A 12,391-nucleotide genomic window follows, 5' to 3' on the forward strand; every position below is an offset into this window, starting at 1 on the left:
CCCCTATCTGTCAAATGGTCCCTTCCTCCCATTCAATCTTATCACCCTTCCATCCATCCTCTGTCCAAACCCTTCCTCCATCAGACCCATCATTCAGCCCCCCCTCCTATCTATCTCTTCCTCCCTCCGTCCCCTCTGCCCACCAGTCTAATCATTCCCGCAAAGATCGGCCCGCAAATTCCTCAATCTGAACTTCCCCAGCTGTAAAGGAATGAAATACAAACAGGCCTATGCTACTACCTTTGCGTACAAAAGCACACAGTTTTGGAACGCTTTACCCATGGCCCTGAAAACCATGAACAATCTAACTAGCTTCCACAAAGCTTTGAAAACACATCTCTTCACCAAAGCCTACAAGAGTCATCCTCAATGAAACAAATCATTCCTTAAACCACCCAAGTACACCAAAAAACACCTCTCACACGACCTTACCTAACACCTTTCCATCTAAATCCTCTTATACCTCAGCTTATGATCGACTGTATTTAAATCATGTAACGACTTTATCATAACAGTACTCTGTAAGCCACATTAAGCCTGCAAAAAGGTGGGAAAATGTGGGGTACAAGTGCAATAAATAATAATAATAATAATTCCCAATCCTATCTATCCTCAGACCATCCCTCCCTTTAAATCCCTTCCACTGTCCATATATCGCTCCCCTTCCCATCCCTCCACCCCTCTACTTTGCATTCCTCCTTTCATTCCTCAGCCCTCTCCCTCCATCACTTGCTCCTTCCCTCTTCATCACAATCCGCTCCCATTCCTCTCTTCCCTCCTCCTTCTCAGACCTCTTGGCATCCCTCAGTCCCACCCCCCTCTCATCTCTCCATACTATGTCTCTCCATCTCAGTCCTACCGTTGCCCTTCCCATCGTCTCTCCAGCTCCTACGTTCTTCATATCTCTTAGCCTGTCCCTCCATCTTTCTCATCTGCTTCTGTATCATATCCTAAATTTGCTCCTGCTCTCTGTTCTTGAGTAGCACAGTGTGCATGTGGGTGCAAAGCAGATTCTGCATTGTGCCTGGCAAGTTAACAGCACAGCATCAAAATAAGCATCGGCAAGATGCCCCCAAAAGTTGCTTATTTAAATAAAACACAGGTGTAAATGTCTTATCAAAATGTATATACAACCTTCTAGAGCTCAAAAACTGAGTTATGCAGCTAATGCTTCCTATTGACACTGTATTCGGGACTGCCCGGGAATTCATCTGTTTTGGACTGATCTCTGGGAACACTTGTGCATGCTTTATAATAGAAATTGGGGTACCACTCCCCAGATGTGCTTACAGATGATTTGTCAGCAGTGGTACAGGTCACTCAGGTTTCTGCACTGTTTCTCCGCAAGGCATAGTAACGTAGTAAATGACGGCAGATAAAGACCTGTATGGTCCATCCAGTCTGCCCAACAAGATAAACTCATTTACATGGTATGTGATACTTTATATGTATGCCCGAGTTTGATTTCTCCTTGCCTTTCTCAGAGCACAGACCGTAGAAGTCTACCCAGCACTGTTCTTGTACTAAGTTCTGGAGCTAACGTCGAAGCCCCTTAAAATTTACACTCCAGCCCATCCCTATCTATTCAGTCACGATCAGGGCATAGACCGTAGAAGTCTGCCCAGCTCCCATTTTGTTTCCCAATTACCGGCATCGCCACCCAATCTCCGCAGTGCTAGTAGCGAAGAGATGTATTTTGTTGCAGTGGATTCACCCACTTTGATGTTATGGCGGAATCAGATGTACGAATTGCTTAACGTGTAATGTTTATCCGTGGACACCAGATCGGGTGCTTTGGAAATTCTTGCTCACCTGGTCTGCCTATTTGGCCACCCTATCCTCACGGGTGTGCTCTGCCCTTCTCAGTTTGATTGGGAAGAAGGGAGGGATGAGAGGGATGGAGATGCTGCACTGTGTGGGGGGGGGGGGGGGGGAGGGGATGCTGATTTATGGGTTGCAGGGGAGCACCAGAAACCTATCACCAGCCCTGCAGGAGGCAGTATATCAAATCATGGTTTAATCATTAAACATTATTAAATAAGTATGTTCTTGACACCCAAATATAGGTGCACTGTTACTGGACTGATTCAACGTGGCAGGCACTGTGAACAGCGCGTGTACACAGCAGGCTTCCTTTCATAGGAGGACAACCTTCGAATTTACTTTTGCAGATATAGCAACGTACATGTATGCGAATTGGTCTGAAACTTGACTTGCCTTAGAATGCACGTTTACTGTTCCCAGGAGAAAATACGGCATGTAGATTGAATTTTCAAATTTATATGCAGGATAATCATTTCTGTAGAAAATCTAGGCACACGCAGACCTATAGTTACTCTGCGAACAATTTTCTAACATGTACTTGTAGGCACATCAGTGTCTTTATAACATGCTAGAACAAATCCTGCAGAAATTGAAGTAATATGGAACAGTGGAAATGTAAACCAGCTCGGAAGCAGGTGTCGGCGTTCACAGGTAACATATGCAGTGAAGCATGGAAAGTGGGACTCCATCCAAAACCCGTCCTTGAACATGCCTACACCTGGGTTCTTGTCATCACATGCACTTTGATGTGGGTGAAGTTATAAGAGGCATTTCACACAGACCCTGTCATATAAGCGTGAAAGTGCATTTGCACAATTACCCCCTCTGTGGCAATGGCACACACTGTAACAGAGTGCAGAGTGTCTCGTGAACATCCCCTCAGATTCATTAAGCCTTCCTCGCCTAGAGGCCACACGAGAAATCCATTTTGGAATATCTGGTGTCAGGCCTTTCTTCTAGGAAATAGGTATGATATTGCTGCCATCCATAGTGGATAAGAGTAGAAAAACATTTTCTCAGCAGACTCTCTTCCTAATAAGATGGACCACCCAAAAAGTTCTTCATCTTAGGGTAACACTGCTGCCCACTACCTGCAGATTCTTCTTGGCATGTTTTGAGCTGAGAACAATTTCTCATCAGTCCCTAACTGAAATAAAATGTTTGTATCCACATTCCTCCTAATAAATCTAAATAAATATTAACAATAGAAAATGAATCAGTACATCTACGTGAAAAAAATGGAAGAAATGCCTTCTTCTTTATGTTAACTGTACATTAAATCCAGTGAGTCATATGTAACTAGTCCAAGTTGTGCGTTTCTTTTTGTGTTAACTGTACATTAAATCCAGTCAGTCGTATGTAACTAGTCAAAACTGTATGTTTAATTTTGTGTTAAAAGTTAAATGATTAGCTAGGCGGAGTTTTATGTATAGAGAAAAATATTTACAATGCTGTTTCACAGGTACAGTCTGAGCGTACACAGGTGTGATTGCTGTATTTTGCTGTACTGTGTGTTTGTGCAGTTACATAAGTACATAAGTACATAAGTAATGCCATACTGGGAAAAGACCAAGGGTCCATCGAGCCCAGCATCCTGTCCACGACAGCGGCCAATCCAGGCCAAGGGCACCTGGCAAGCTTCCCAAATGTACAAACATTCTATACATGTTATTCCTGGAATTTTGGATTTTTCCAAGTCCGTTTAGTAGCGGTTTATGGACTTGTCCTTTAGGAAACCGTCCAACCCCTTTTTAAACTCTGCTAAGCTAACCGCCTTCACCACTTTCTCCGGCAACGAATTCCAGAGTTTAATTACACGTTGGGTGAAGAAAAATTTTCTCCGATTTGTTTTAAATTTACTACACTGTAGTTTCATCGCATGCCCCCTAGTCCTAGTATTTTTGGAAAGCATGAACAGACGCTTCACATCCACCTGTTCCACTCCACTCATTATTTTATATACCTCTATCATGTCTCCCCTCAGCCGTCTCTTCTCCAAGCTGTATAGCCCTAGCCTCCTTAGTCTTTCTTCATAGGGAAGTCGTCCCATCCCCGCTATCATTTTAGTCGCCCTTCGCTGCACCTTTTCCAATTCTACTATATCTTTCTTGAGATGCGGCGACCAGAATTGAACACAATACTCAAGGTGCGGTCGCACCATGGAGCGATACAACGGCATTATAACATCCTCACACCTGTTTTCCATACCTTTCCTAATAATACCCAACATTCTATTCGCTTTCTTAGCCGCAGCAGCACACTGAGCAGAAGGTTTCAGTGTGTTATCGACGACGACACCCAGATCCCTTTCTTGGTCCGTAACTCCTAACGTGGAACCTTGCATGACGTAGCTATAATTCGGGTTCTTTTTTCCCACATGCATCACCTTGCACTTGCTCACATTAAACATCATCTGCCATTTAGCCGCCCAGTCTCCCAGTCTCGTAAGGTCCTCTTGTAATTTTTCACAATCCTGTCGTGATTTAACGACTTTGAATAACTTTGTGTCATCAGCAAATTTAATTACCTCGCTAGTTACTCCCATCTCTAGATCATTTATAAATATATTAAAAAGCAGCGGTCCTAGCACGGACCCCTGAGGAACCCCACTAACTACCCTTCTCCATTGTGAATACTGCCCATTTAACCCCACTCTCTGTTTCCTATCCTTCAACCAGTTTTTAATCCACAATAGGACATTTCCTCCTATCCCATGACCCTCCAATTTCCTCTGTAGCCTTTCATGAGGTACCTTGTCAAACGCCTTTTGAAAATCCAGATACACAATATCAACCGACTCCCCTTTGTCCACATGTTTGTTCACTCCTTCAAAGAATTGAAGTAAATTGGTCAGGCAAGATTTCCCCACACAAAAGCCATGCTGACTTGGTCTCAGTAATCCATGTTCTCGGATGTGCTCTGTAATTTTGTTTTTAATAATAGCCTCTACCATTTTCCCAGGCACCGATGTCAGACTCACCGGTCTATAATTTCCCGGATCTCCCCTGGAGCCTTTTTTAAAAATGGGCGTTACATTGGCCACCCTCCAATCTTCCGGTACCACGCTCGATTTTAAGGATAAGTTGCATATCACTAGCAGTAGCTCCGCAAGCTCGTTTTTCAGTTCTATCAGTACTCTAGGATGAATACCATCCAGTCCAGGAGATTTGCTACTCTTCAGTTTGCCGAACTGCCCCATTACGTCCTCCAGGTTTACCGTGAAGTCAGTAAGTTTCTCCGACTCGTCCGCTTGAAATACCATTTCCGACACCGGTATCCCACCCAAATCTTCCTCGGTGAAGACCGAAGCAAAGAATTCGTTCAGTCTCTCCGCTACGTCTTTGTCTTCCTTGATCGCCCCTTTTACCCCTCGGTCATCCAGCGGCCCAACCGATTCTTTTGCCGGCTTCCTGCTTTTAATATACCGAAAAAAATTTTTACTATGTTTTTTTGCCTCTAATGCTATCTTTTTTTCATACTCCCTCTTGGCCTTCTTAATCTGCGCCTTGCATTTGCTTTGACACTCCTTATGCTGTTTCTTGTTATTTTCAGACGGTTCCTTCTTCCATTTTCTGAAGGCGTTTCTTTTAGCCCTAATAGCTTCCTTCACCTCACTTTTCAACCAGGCCGGGTGTCTTTTGCTTTCTGTTGTTGCTTTCTGTTTTCTGCTTTCTGTTTTATAACAAAATCAATAAAGTATTTACACCACGAAAAAAAAATTAAATTAATTATAAAAATAAAAATCAACAATGTACAATTTTATATAAAATAAAGATAAATAACAGCAATGATAATGATTACAATAAATATATTCCTAACCATCAGTTACTTCAAGTGGTTTAGCAATCTAGTATTGATCAATGTACTGGTAGATTTTTGCATCTGATCCTGCAGGACTTTGGAGCAGTTAAGTGAAGGTGTCCAGGTGAGTAAAGTTCTTGATTCTTCTAAGTGTTCCTGGCTTTATGTGGGCAAGACTGGATCCAAGTCACATGTTTACCCTTCTACTAAAGAATCATACCTGGGTCTCCCCAAACTTCTCTATGGATCCCATTTTCTGTGAAATTTAACTAATTTACTTTTTTAAATTTATACTTGCACTTATTTATCCCAATAGCAATAAACATCACTTTAAAACACCGCAAATAAATCATGTCAATAAAATAGTATAATAGAATCACATCCAGTTAATTGGTTATAACTTATATTACTCCTCATGAAGCACAATGCACCCATGTGCACACAGAAGAAATGATCAGATCCTAAAATCATTCTAGTTTTCATTAAAAAAAAAAAACAGGTCCCTGTTATAAGTAACTGCATTCTTCCAAATGCCTTTTAAAATAAAGATATTCTGCAGTCTCTACAGTATTCTCGTTTGTGTTTTTCTTTTCATACTGACACAAATACAGCTGAGGGAACCGTCCCCCACCACTGGAAAAAGAGTGGGTAATTTATTCAAACAAGGTTGTGTAGTTCTCTTAAATTAGCACATTGCGACATCCACTAATAAAATGAAGTCAGTTTACATTGTAAAGAACCTTTCATATTTGTAAAAGTAAATATCCCTTAATTTTCAGCAATTTAAGTGTTTGTCACAGCTTTAGCTCACTCACAGAGGCTGTCAAACAGTCAAGTGATATCAGGTAAAATAGAGACAGTACTTCAGAGGTAAGGAAGGGGCTGTGCCAGTGCTAATGAGATTTTCCTATCAGAACATATAATTAGGATTGTGACAGGAGACAATGCTCTTCAGCTCTTCCAATGTAAAGCTTAGAAAGTTTCACACAGACAAAGCAGCCAGGGACTCTTACTTAGAGCTGAAGTGAAACTGGAAGGAAGGAACTGCTAAAATGGCCAATGTACGTAAACCTTTTTCTTCTTTGTGAGACACAATACTATCTGATGCATTCACAGCTGTACATTTCAGAGAGCCAACGGCAATCTTACCATTGTGGTGCACTGAATTTGCAAAACCATTAAGCACATAGAACACCTAATTATCCAGGGAAAAAATAAAATCTCAGGCTCGGGCCTATGTTCTGTTGTCTGGAAATTCAATTATTCCAAAATTTGTTGGCTTCATATGTTCCTTTGTCTGGGAAAAATTCCACAATATCAGTATTTGCACCTTTTCGTCACTCAAGCATGACACTAAAAGTAAGGAGCCATATTTCAGTGACAAAACATTGGTCACAGTTTCATCTATCAATTTATTGACATCAAATAGCAATCAAGTAAACCAAGCTTAACAAATCAGAACATCATCCCAGTCCCCATATTGGCTGTCCCATTCCATCACACACATTCTTTGTCCAAAGCCCCAAACACTAACCCCCTTACTAGTTAGCTGGACAGAGCTGTGATGCTGTATCAAAACCTGTACTTCCCTGAGGTCTGCAGTGCCACTGCCCTTCCCTCCCCCTGACTGCACGCGTGATGGTGACACCCATGAGATTTTAGACCCTAATTTTCATTCTTCATCCATTAATCCCCTTTCATTAGGCCTCATCCAGGAATCAAAGTGGATGAGTAATTTGCACCCCCCCCCCCCTCCAAAGTTGTCACTTCCCCACACAGCAAAACAAACTCCTTCCTCCCCCCCCCCCCCCCCAAACCTTCCACTTCCTGGTATATCATTTTAAAGTCTCCACCCAGGGCCGCTGAGAGACTGAACTGGGCCTTGGGCAGGACCACTGCCACCCCCCCCCTCACTATTGTCATCCGCTGCCCGCCGCCCCCCCCCCCCAATCGCTGCTGCAAAAGGATTGAATTGAAATACCTTGGCTGACAGGGATCCCGAGGCCCCACCATCAAAAGACATCTTCCAGTGCTGACTGCCTGCCCCTGCTTTTCCTCTCAGGGCATGTTCAGTATCAAAACCGAACATGCGCTCAGCAATGGCTGGAACAGCAGCGCTGGAGGAAGCTCCGTGTCCTCCCCAGCTCCTTGGTCCCGTCAGGAGCATGAGAAAGAGAGAGACCCTGGTGCCGGGCCCCCCTTGGAGGCCTGGGGAATTTTGCCCCTTTGCCCCCTCCCCTCAGTGGCCCTGCCCACACCCCACTCTCCTTGATCATCAAGGGGATAGGAGAGTGAGAAAGCACTGACTCCCACTCTCACTCTACCCCTCCCTCACCACCTTTTATTAATATTTATTTAATTTCTTATGTATCATCTTCAAGCCCAAAAGGTATAACTGGTGCCAACCTACCACTTGTCCCTCCCTTTCATCTGCCCCCCCCCCCCCACCAGGAAATCCTTACATGCTACCCACAAGCCAATCTGGCTGCCATCAAACTTATTCTCCCTCACTCACTCCTCCCATTTGTCAAAAGGCTCTATCATGTTATATTGCCTAATGTGTAGGACTTTGAGAATCCTTTCTGCAAAATTATTGTAGCAGAAAATTCCCATTATCCAGAACGTCTGGACTCAACTATTCAGCAAAAAATGGTGATGCAGACAGGGTTGCAGGAGTAGGACTTTCCTGATAAGATGCAATTCCGCATGTCTATTTCAGGATGATATGCCGACAGATGAATGAGTTTCCCAGCGGCCAGTGAACATATCTATGTATGTTTAATGACTGTCCAAATAAAAAGGCTTTTCCACACATATATGAGGGGTAAGTGCATAAAACCGTCTTATAAAATTTGTCCACATGTAAAAATACACATGATGATCAGAACGTGTGTACGTTAAGGTGAAACAAAGCAAAAAAAAAAAAGGACCTTCAGGAGCAGGACAATGAGAAATTGTTTAGTAGAAAGGCCCGACACAGGCACTGTTTCGGCGAAAATTCACTTGCATCAGAGGTCTAGCAAAATACAAAAGAATTGATTGAAAAACATATATAAAGAAAATTGTAAACAGCACTCCACCCAAAGAATCGTAAATAAATAATACATATAGATACATTCCAAACATGCCGTACGCCTTTGGCTGAAATCCTGTGCCCATGCTGACTTCAAATTGTTGCTGACCTCCTTCCAGTCTGCTCTTTCACTTGCCAAACAGTAATACTACTGAGTGGAGGAGTGGCCTAGTGGTTAAAGCACTGGGCTTGCAATCCAGAGGTGGCTAGTTCAAATCCCACTGCTGCTCCTTGTGATCTTGGGCAAGTCACTTAACCCTCCATTGTCTTAGGTACAAATTTAGATTGTGAGCCCTCCTGGGACAGAGATATATTCAGTGTACCTGAATGTAACTCACCTTGAGCTACCCTGAAAAAGGTGTGAGCAAAATCTAAATAAAATAAATACATCCAGTTGACAAATTCTCTTGGCTCAAACCTTCAACATCTCTTTGCCACACTGAACCCCCTCCTCAAAGTGCCTTCACCTCCAGCTCCCCCAACACTTTCTCCAAGACTCTGGCTGAGTACTTTCATGATAAGTTTCACAAGATGAAACTTGAATTCTCAACCAAGTCACCTCCACCTCTCCTTCCCTTAGTCCATTCTCTCAACCCTCCTTCAACTCCTGCCTCCTTTTCTTCCTTTTCTGAAATCACTGAAGAGGAAACTGCACATTTTCTTTCCTCCTCAAAACTATCTGTTTCTCTGATCCTATTCCCACCCATCTACTTAACACTCACTCTTCTACTGTCATCCCTTTTATCTCTCATATCTTCAATCTTTAACTTTCCACTGCGACTGTTCCTGATGCCTTTAAACATGCCATATGTAACAAAAGAGAGGGAACAAAGTACAAACTAAAGTCCAAACAAAAAAAACAGCACCACGGGCCTTTAAAAATGGAACACAGTTCTTTAATGAATGAGCCTTGACAAAAAGACCCGACACGGGCCGTGTTTCGGTGACTAGCACCTGCGTCAGGGGTCACAGTGATGACGTGGAAAACTTGGGGAATAACTCGAATATATTCCTCTACAATATATTATTCCTTACCCCACGTCTCATGTAGTAAAAGCTACAAAGCACCAAGGCACAGAAAGTGAAAGTGCCTTGGTGCTTTGTAGCTTTTACTACATGAGACGTGGGGTAAGGAATAATATATTGTAGAGGAATATATTCGAGTTATTCCCCAAGTTTTCCACGTCATCACTGTGACCCCTGACGCAGGTGCTAGTCACCGAAACACGGCCCGTGTCGGGTCTTTTTGTCAAGGCTCATTCATTAAAGAACTGTGTTCCATTTTTAAAGGCCCGTGGTGCTGTTTAAACATGCCATAGTCACACCACTAATCAAAAAACCTTCATTGGACCCTACCTGTCCTTCAAATTATTGCCCTATCTCCCTCCTCCCTTTCCTATCCAAGATACTTCACCACTGTTGTCTTGACTTTCTTTCATCACAAGCTATTCTTGATCCTCTTCAATATGGCTTTCGCCCTCTTCATTCAACTAAAGTAGCCCTTGCTAAAGTCTCCAATGATCTGTTCCTGTCCAGATCCAAAGGTCTCTATTCTAGTCTCATCCTTCTCGATCTGCTGCTTTTGATACTGTTGATCACCGCCAACTCCTCGATACACTGTCCTCACTTGGATTTCAGGGCTCTGTTCTTCCCTGGTTTTCTTTTTATCTCTTCCATCATACTTTTAGAGTATACTCTGATGGATCCTCTTCCACTTCTATCTGACTATCAGTTGGTGTACCTTAAGGATCTATCCTGGGACCTCTTCTTTTCTCCATCTATCCTTCTTCCCTTGGTACTCTGATCTCATCTTATGGTTTTCAGTATCACATTTATGCTGATGACTCCCAGATCTACCTCTACATCAGAAATTTCAGCAGGAATCCAGGGAATTCGGGCAAAAGTATCAGCCTGCCTGTCTGACATTGCTGCCTGGATGTCTCACCACCATCTGAAACTAAACATGACCAAGATTGAGCTTCTGTCTTTCCCCCTAAACCCACCTCTCCCCCCCATTCTCTATTTTTGTGGATAACACTCTCATCTTCCCTGTCTCATCAGCTTGTAACCTTGGGGTCATCTTCAACTCCTCTCTCTTCTTCTGTGCACATATTCAGCAGACTGCTAAAACCTGTCGTTTCTTTCTCTATAATATCACCAAAATTTGCCCTTTCCTTTCTGAGCACACTACCAGAACCCTCATCCACACTCTTATCACCTCTTGCTTAGACTCTTGCTTCTCACAGGTCTCCAACTAAGCCATCTCTCTCTCCTTCAATCTGTTCAAAATTCTGCTGCACAACTTATATTCCGCCATTGTCACTATGCTCAGCCCTCTTCTCAAGTCACTTCATTGGCACCCTATCCATTTCCGCATACAGTTCAAACTCCTGTTATTGACTTACAAGTGCATTCACTCTGCAGCTCCTCAGTGCCTGTCAGTGGCGTAGCTACGTGGGGCCTGAGGGGGCCGGGGCCCCCGCAGATTCACCCCAGGACCCCCCTCCCGGCGAACCCGCCCCCGCCACCGCCTACCTTTACTTGTGCTGGCGAGGGATCCCACTCCCCGCCAGCCGACGTCTTCTCAGTCCTTCCTGCACTTCAATTTGTTTGCTGACGTCCTGCACGTAATTATACGTGCAGGACGTCAGACTCAGAGAACAGTTCTGTTCTCTGAGTCTGACGTCTTGCACGTACAACGTGCAGGACGTCAGCAAACAAATTGAAGAGCGGGAAGCGACTAAGAAGAAGACGTCGGCTGGCGGGGAGTGGGATCCCCCGCCAGCAAAAGTAAAGGTAGGCTGCAGCGGCGGCGGGTTCGCGGCGGGAGGGGGGGCGGCAATGTCGGCGGTGGGGGGGCGGCGCCGGGGGGAGGGCTAAAATGTGCCCCCTCCCCCCGGGCTCGGACCCCTCTCCCACGGAAGGCTGGCTACGCCCCTGGTGCCTGTCCACTCTTAGCTCTCCCTACACTCCTCCCCGGGAACTCCAACCTGCTTATAATCGAACGAGAATAACGCCCAAGTTCCGACCTAAATCGGGAGATGGGCGTTCTTCTCACAAAAACAAATAAAGCGGCATAATCGAAAGCCGAACTTTGGACGCTTTCAACTGCACTCCGTCGCGGATGCGGACAAAGTTGATGGGGGAGTGTCGGAGGCGTGGTGAAGGCGGAACTGGGGCGTGGTTATCACCCGAACAGAGATGGGCGCCCTTCGCCGATAATGGATGCGTTTGTAGCTAGAATTTAGGGCACTTTTCCTGGACCCTGTTTTTTGACGAATAAGGCCCCAAAAAGTGCCCTAAATGACCAGATGACCCCCAGAGGGAGTCGGGGATGACCTCCCCTGACTCCCCCAGTGGTCACTAACCCCCTCCCACCACAACAAATGATGTTTCACAACTTTTTACTTTCACCCTCAAATGTCATACCCTCCTCCCAAGCAGCAGTATGCAGGTCCCTGGAACAGTTGTTAGGGGGTGCAGTGGACGTCAGGCAGGTGGACCCAGGCCCATCCCCCCCCTACCTGTTACAATTGTGCTGCTTAATGCTACTAGTCGTCCAACCCCCCCCAAACCCCCTGTACCCACATGTAGGTGCCCCCCTTCACCGCTTAGGGCTATAGTACTGGTGTAGACTTGTGGGCAGTGGGTTTTGAGGGGGATTTGGGGGGTTCAACACCCAAGGGAAGGGTG

Source organism: Microcaecilia unicolor, chromosome 4 (genome assembly GCF_901765095.1).
Source record: "Microcaecilia unicolor chromosome 4, aMicUni1.1, whole genome shotgun sequence".
Taxonomy (NCBI): domain Eukaryota; kingdom Metazoa; phylum Chordata; class Amphibia; order Gymnophiona; family Siphonopidae; genus Microcaecilia; species Microcaecilia unicolor.